This window comes from Ascidiella aspersa, chromosome 2 (genome assembly GCF_963924565.1).
Source record: "Ascidiella aspersa chromosome 2, kaAscAspe10.2, whole genome shotgun sequence".
Lineage (NCBI taxonomy): Eukaryota > Metazoa > Chordata > Ascidiacea > Phlebobranchia > Ascidiidae > Ascidiella > Ascidiella aspersa.
In genome coordinates this window covers 26,632,342-26,640,318 of record NC_139448.1, presented here as the reverse complement: position 1 = coordinate 26,640,318, position 7,977 = coordinate 26,632,342, and positions in this window count along the sequence as shown.

Genomic DNA, 7,977 nt, shown 5'->3' with positions numbered 1-7,977 from the left:
TTATCGCCGAAATTCAAGATTTGGTGAGCGCCCGTTTGCTGCGGCTTAACGAGATATGGGAATTCCTTGGACTTTCCGACGATCAGGTTTGTTCAATGTTTTGCGCAACCGTAAACATGTTTCACTGTTGCGGTTTTTGTGAACGCCTTTATAGGGATTTTTTAAGGGACAACGCAACGAAAGTTATATTGTAAACGATATAGTTAAATTCATTGTTAAAATTAATATGTTTATGCGCTCCCTAACGATTCACGGCCAATTTATTGACGCTTGGTTATTGGTTCACACATTAAACGCAGTAGGGCCAAAATTGTGACTTTCACTTAAAGATAATTTAATTTTTGTGTGTAATAAACATAGTTTCGCTAATGATTTTACTTGGCGTGCTTAACAAATGCCATAAATTTTTGAATCAGAATATAAGTAAGTTAATTTGCCAACGGTAGAAATTGTTTGCCCATCACAAAGCAAAATTGTTCATATTAAAAAAACGTCTAATATTATAACGTACAAATATTTATATCAAAGTACAATGCAATTTAATAGTTTTACCGTATAAAGTGGTGCTGTTTGCAAGTGGTTATGTTTTAAAAATAAATAAACGTATTCTACATTTTCCGATTAGAATGTGTTGCGTAAAGTCTGGACAATGTATTGTTATATGAAATATTTATTTTTATGTTTAAACATTTACTGCCTATACAATTTATGTCGCAAAGGTCAAAACAACATTATCTTGTTTGCAACTCTATAGCTCTTGTTCTATTCGTAGCATCAGTTTATTTTAAATCGTCCCCTGTCCCAGGTAATGGAGAGGGGCTCAAGAGTCCACGCGCTCCTTGAGGATCTCATGCTAAATATGGTGGAGGAAGAGGAAAGCCTCAAAACGAAGGTGCAAGACAACCTCGCAAGATTCTCCAGTGAAATCCAGTCCATGAAAGAGCAACTGGGAACCACGGAAGACCCGACGCACGACAAAACGCTGGAAGTGAGCAGTTGCTCCAGTGCAGTCGAAATGCAGCCGGGAAGCCTGTGCTTAAAGGTATGAAGCGTTACAAATGGACTGTGGTTCGTGTTTTATGGATGTCGGATACTTAACATTTTTTTGCGATACCAATACACGATATTGTGAACAAAAAGTATTGCGAAACGATCCGATACCAAGCTATTGCATTACTATGTTGAAACAAGCAACATAAATCAAATTAAAACATTTAAAGGCGTCTTTACCGGGTTACCAGGGCAAAATTTGCTTGCGTATACCTTGATTGGGTAACATACTATTTTTTGACAAAATTGCTTTTGTAGTAGAAATTACTGCGGCAATTCGTAATCTATGACTAAATTTCCGATATCATTTTGTTATCAGCGATACTACATAAGTTTAGGGCAAATACCGGCACTACCTCTGGCATCCGGTATCGGCACCGGATCCACATTTTCGGACATCCCAATTAGAAACATATATTAAATAATTAAAAGGCCGCAAACGGTTTTTGCGTTCTCCCGTTATTCTTGCCTTGTTTCCCTTTTTCGCCTCGTTTTGCCACCTTGTTTTTTGTTTCTTGTTTTTTTTTCTTTTGACTCACTGTGTATATACCCGTGTTTATTGCCCTGAAGAAGATTACCCGTAAAGGCAATCGAAACGTCGGCGCTGAACACATGTGTCAGAAAAAACCCTTTATACTTGATTAAATAATATTTTTTGTCGTCATAATATTAATACGAAAACAATTTATGGAAAAAGTATTAGTGTACGAATCGAAACCAAATGACGATTTCTGCGACCAAACAAGCAAAAAGATTAAATTTGTGAAAAGTTTATGTTTTTTAAGATTATCAAGCAAAACTATTATTAACTCGAAGCAGATACATTAATGAGCATTCACCTCGTCAAAGCAACAACGTAAAACGCTTATACTGCCAAAAACACATAGGCCTATACAAAATTATAAAGGTCTATTAAGCTTAAGGGGATAATGCTCGTTGCCAAACTCAAATCATTCAAAGTCCAGACGGTCCGGCTTCTTAAACCAAAACAAGGTTTAAAAAGATTAGCTTTTCCGAAGTATTTTAAACTCTAGGAAAAAAATGAAACGCGACCTAAATGTAATTAGAGAACCCCTAATTTTATTTTGTATTATATATTCTTCAGGAGCGTAAGGCCAGAAAGGAAGTTGTCAAATTAAAAGAGCTGATTACCGAGCGTCGACGCACGTTAAATAAATTGGCGTCGGAAGAGGTCTTACTCTGCAAAAGGTTGGGCGAGCCCTCGCTTTTGGATGATGGAGTCGATTGTGACAGCGCTGACCAAGATTTGTCGCTGGCCAAGATCCAAGTCTGGAAGCGACGAGTCGAGGATTTGACCAAGGAATATGACAGAAGGTAACAGCTGGCACAGCTGTCGTTGGTCTGGCCTAAATTTTTACCGGATCGAGCGAATGTCAGCACCAGATATGTCCTTCAACAGAGCTAACGATTTTTTCATTGACCTATAGCACAAATCTTACCACATGTGGATTCACTTTTCTTTTAAACCGTGTACGGACCTTTGTTAATCAGTGTGGGAAAACAAGTCATTTTGAAATGAATGAAGTCCCAATCAAGTCATTTGAAAAATAATTGGCTTCGCCAAGTCATTTATAAACAGTGACTTAAGTGCACTTAATTCAAGTTATTGACTTATGTCATTACAACACTGTTGTTAATATATTAACATCCTTAATAGATATCTTGAAACAGTCCCAATACAATGTTAAGTGAAGATAGTGACACCAAGTGCATGCGCAACATTTTAATTTCAGAACGACCACCTTCACCAAGGTTCGAAACGAGGTATTGGCGAAACTGGAGGAATACGATTTACCGGTGGTAAACCTGGCGGTGACGTCACTATTGAACAGTCCATCGTCGGTCGTTTCAAATGCCAACATCGAGTCTCTGCAGAACTTCTCAGATTCGGTCGAGTCCCTACACCGGGCCTCAGTGGCTAAACGATTGAGGAGCGAAATTTCCCGGCTCTGGCTGAAACTGGGTGTCACCCTTGACTACGCGGATAAGTTTAAGCGAAAATATTTCTCGCCCACGGAGGAGGTGGGGTATTTTAGTACTTTTAAAGCAAAGTTTTTTTAGATGTCTTTATTCAAATGTTTGGATTTAGCATTTAAAAATCTACGAACTCGAAGATTATGTTTGAATTGTTTTGAAAACATCGTCTCAGGATATATCGCTCCGGAAGAACATCATTATATTAAAATTTGATCCGGTTTATAGATTTGTTGCTCTATTTTTTTCTGGTTCCTGATTTTTCTCGGTTTATAAAATTTCGCATAATTTGTTTTAACTACAACATATTAGAGTCAATAATTATCGGTTAGGCCTAAAGCGTTGGCATTTCTGTCTGCTGCGTGTTCTGTCAATAGTAAAACACACTCACAGGTTACAAGCCAGGTGAGTGAAGCTCTTTCAGCGGAGAAGACTCGCCTGATAGGCCTGCGTCAAAGCAACATGGAAACGCTGATTAACAATGCGAACAGAAAGTTACAAAACCTTCGAACTGAGGCGATGCTGGTCGATCTAAATCCAACCATTGAGGATGAATTTATTGCTGCAATCAAACACAAGGTATGTTGAACTGGTAATTTGCGCAGAACGCTAAACTTAGGTTGCTTTGCGTGTAGCTTTGTTAAGATTTAATAAATATTTGCGGATGAATAACACGCCAAATAGTTGAGTAAAATGGACAACATCTTTAGGGATTGCTATAGACGACGTTTTGTTTAAAGCCAGATATACAACTTCATTTAAGTCCAGCTTTGCGAGCCAGTTTTCTAATTTATAATATGGTGTTGCTCTGCAATCTGAATAGTCATGACACATTATGATTCTAGGTATTGCAATATCGTTTCTACGCTTTTGAAAATTCACTCTAAGACATGTCCTTTTAATTATCGATAACCTGTTAACAGATAACCGTGTCAAAAAACTACTTCTTATAAAATGTAGGAGAATGAAATAGAGCTTGAAGCAGTTCTGGATAAATTGGAGAAGGACATAGACCATGTCAACGATGAGCTTGACCAGCGGAAGCCTGTATTAAACAAACTAGAGATTTGGAAGAAGTCTCACGACCGTATTTTAGAACTCGACATAAAACACCAAGACCCGAATCGCTTGAAAAACAGAGGTATGACCTTTAGTTAAAGTAAATGGGATATTTCTTGTGAGTTCCATTTTAAACTTTAACAGCCAGCGTTTTTAAGGAAATTTTAACCTGTATTAAGAGTCTAATAAAGGCATCGGCAGCCTGGCCCGCCGACTTGATCCGGTCCGCCAAATGTAAATTTAAAAGTTACTTTCGCTAGAAATTACCAGAAACATGAAACTCTCTTAGAATGAAACTTTGTCCAACTTAATCTTTATAATTTTTCCCCGGATGTATCCCGTATTTTATGACAAACATATAACAGCGTGAGTATAAACAGTATCGTTTTCATGTAATCAATGAGTCAAAACAAACAATTTTGTCTCTCTTTGCGCTTTCCATGACTTCTAAACTATTACTATTATTTTGAGTTGGTTGAAAAGCTTATATCCTTTTGTAATTCAGAGTTTTTATATTAGAATACCTAAACGGCAAACGTTTTTATAACGAAATTATTAGTGGAAATGTATTACGGACCGCCGAGAGAACTTTTTGGTAGGCCTACGAATAGGAAAAGGTTGCCGACTCCCAGTCTAATCTGTAAAAAAATATTTGAATGCAACGTCATGACATTGATGACACATCCAACATTGGGAAACTTCATGACGTAAAAACACAGTGTCTATCAAAATACGTGATGATACAAGTTGCAAAACGGAGCAATTTTATGGCATTTCGCTTATAAGATCACAGCAATATATTTTCGTAGCAATTCGCACATAATAGCCTGCGTTTATAAAGGTGGCACTTTGCTGGCCGAAGAAAAGGAGCGCAAAAAGATTCGCCAGCAACTCCCTAAGTTGCAGAAAGCTGTTTTCGATGCGGCGACGCTTTGGGTGAAGACTAATCCACAACATGGTATGATCGTTCCAACTATAGGGATACCCAATATTTTTTTTATTACCGAAACCTGATATTTTAAACAATTTTTTTGCGGTCCGATCCGATGTCAAAGGGCATCAGAAATAAGGTCAATCAGGCAACACAGACAAATTGAAACACATTTTTTTAGGTTATAAGGCTAAATTTCATTTTACGTCAAAAAGTTTGATTACCTCTAGTAACTAGTTACTAACCTGTTTTTTAATTTACTTTTCAAGACATAATTTCAGCGTTGGATCTGAAATTATTATGTGAATTTGGTATCACCATTATACCTTAGTCCAGTGTTTCTCAACCTTTTTTTACTTGAGGGCGCACCTAGAGACATATGAAAACGTGTTGGCGCACCTTGTGAGCGAAGCAAACGCGAAATTTTTAAGGTGTACCGGTATTTCTCTTAAATTGCCTGCAATTTTTTTATTATATACGTTTTATAGTTGCATATCTTTAAAGGGAATCCAGCTTTTAAGACTAAATGTCGTTATTTTGTCCATATAAGTCTTATTCGATTAATTTTTGACTTATTTTGACATGTTTAGGTCTTATCTAGACTATTTTAGATCTTATTCTGTCGTGGTTATCACCGCGATTTTGGCGTTATTATAGTACCATTCGCAATTTGTGCGTTATTATATCATTGCGTTTTCTTCTTTAAAGGCTTGTGGAATCAATGAGTCAAGCTTAATAGAAAAGTGAAAAATATATGTTTTACATAATAGGACCTACATTATTTTTTCATTTTGCTCGCGGCGCACCTGGCAGTCTTCCATGGCGCACCGGTTGAGAAACGCTGCCTTAGTCGGTCGAGTGCCGATAATATCACTTGGAATCGGGCATCGGATCCGATCCAATATTATCGGACATGCCTAATTCGAGCCACTGTTGTTTAGGTTTTTACTTAAATATCATTACATGAATCTAATTGTTTTTTCCAAAACAACATACTACAAACATTTTCGTTTGTTTCCGCACCGATCTTAAATTTTGTTTGCTGCGAAATATTTCTTTAGAAAAAAATGACATGAAGCAGTCCGCCAGACTTTGCCCATTCAAATGACATGTGGTTTAAAGTCTATGCTTTAAAACACTTACGGGAAATAAATCGTTACTAAGTTAGAATCTGGACATTTCTACACATTTTAGAGGCGGACTTCTTCGTGAATGGGCAAAGCCTGGCCGACTACTTCGAAAACAGCTGGAAAAAGACAGGAGAGTTGAAGGAAGTTCTGCAGGAGAAGCGACAGCAGAAGATAAAGAAGAACATCGAGACCGAGATGCGCTACGGCTGCAGCAATCCAAACAAAAAGAAGCTGTCCGGTGGATCGGCGAAAAACGCAAAGCCCAGCGGCAAGAAAGCCGACAGTTCTGTTCTGTCGGATTCAGGCGTCTACCTGACTTCGTGGGGTCAAATGAGGTCGTCGCCTATCAAGTCGGTGGTGGGCAAGTACGCCACAGCGCCCACTAGAGGAAAAGCGAAAGCTGGCAAGCAAGGTAAAGTTGTTCGGCGGTGTTTTCGCAAAGCTGATTTGTAATGAACAAACGTTTTTTGAACAACGTATATTTTGAAAACTTAACAGTGGCTCCCAAAACCACCGATTCGCTCGAAATCGCCAAGCGTTCTGCCGCGGCAAACTTCAAAGAGCGCAAACTGCGAAGGCGTTCGAAGTCGACAAGCAATTTGTTGTCGTTATGGAGAGACGAAGATAAACAAGAGGAAAAAAGTAAGCTTTAATATTTTACTTGGTTTGTATTAACTGTTATCGTATGTGATCTTTCGTTTGAATGTAACATACGTTGCCTTCCGCTTATAGGCTATACCTATAAAAATAATCCTACTAAAGGAGGAGAATACATTGAAAAAAAATTCGAAATGATGATTCATTCGAAATAAGAAACTGATGATGCCTTATAGGCGTAATATATATATTTCTGTAAGATTTTAAGAAATGATTTTATGTTTTATCTGTTTTAATAAATAAACAGTCTTAAGATCTTTGGATACGAAGACAAGAATCTTTCTTTTACATTTTATTGTCCGCGGGAGATCCTTACTTTCAAAAGTGTTTCAACTTACTTTTACTCAAAATATAAAATTATTTGCTAAATGCGACATCATTATTAGTAGGCTATATTCGAAGACCACTAAAAGATCACTTTTATTACATTACTTATCACATAATAATTAATTCATTTACAGAACGAAAGCGTCTACCGCTACCCAGTATGGCGACCAGTGCAAAGCGGTTTGCATTTTCGTCTGCTCCTTTAGCAAATTCCACACGAGTCATTCCAGTCCTTCAACTACCAACACAAGATGAGGTACGTTACCCTATTAGCTGTGGCCAATTGAATGGGCCTCCGTCTTTCATAATTACTTTGGCATAACATTGGTGTCAAATATAGTCACAGCGTTATATCCTTAATAAGTGCATAAGTTTACTTTCTTTACTTAGTTGCCGACTTTCGATGTGGGCAACTGTAGTTACATGACGACTGGATCCTTCAGTGAGACTATACAGGATTTTCCAAGAGAAAACGAAGCCATTGAGGACGAAAAAGTACCCGACAGGTCCGGATTCGAAAAGGCTCTCGTCGGCGTATTTCAGAACAAACCTTATTGCAGGAGCAGCGCTGTCGGTGTGAATATCAGAGCGGGAAATATAAGTTTCCGTAAATGATCCTTAGTTTAGCGAATTTAAATTGTGTATGGCAATACTTATCTTGTTTTATCTCCGCGTATTTTCTACATCCCATTGAAACACAAACTTTTTGCATTGCATACAACGTTGGACGCCTATACATCAAAAAAGCAAAAAAATGTTTTTGAGACTCCGTTTTTTTGGGACAGTTTAAGTTATATAGATATATTAATAAAGTTATGATTTGTGCGT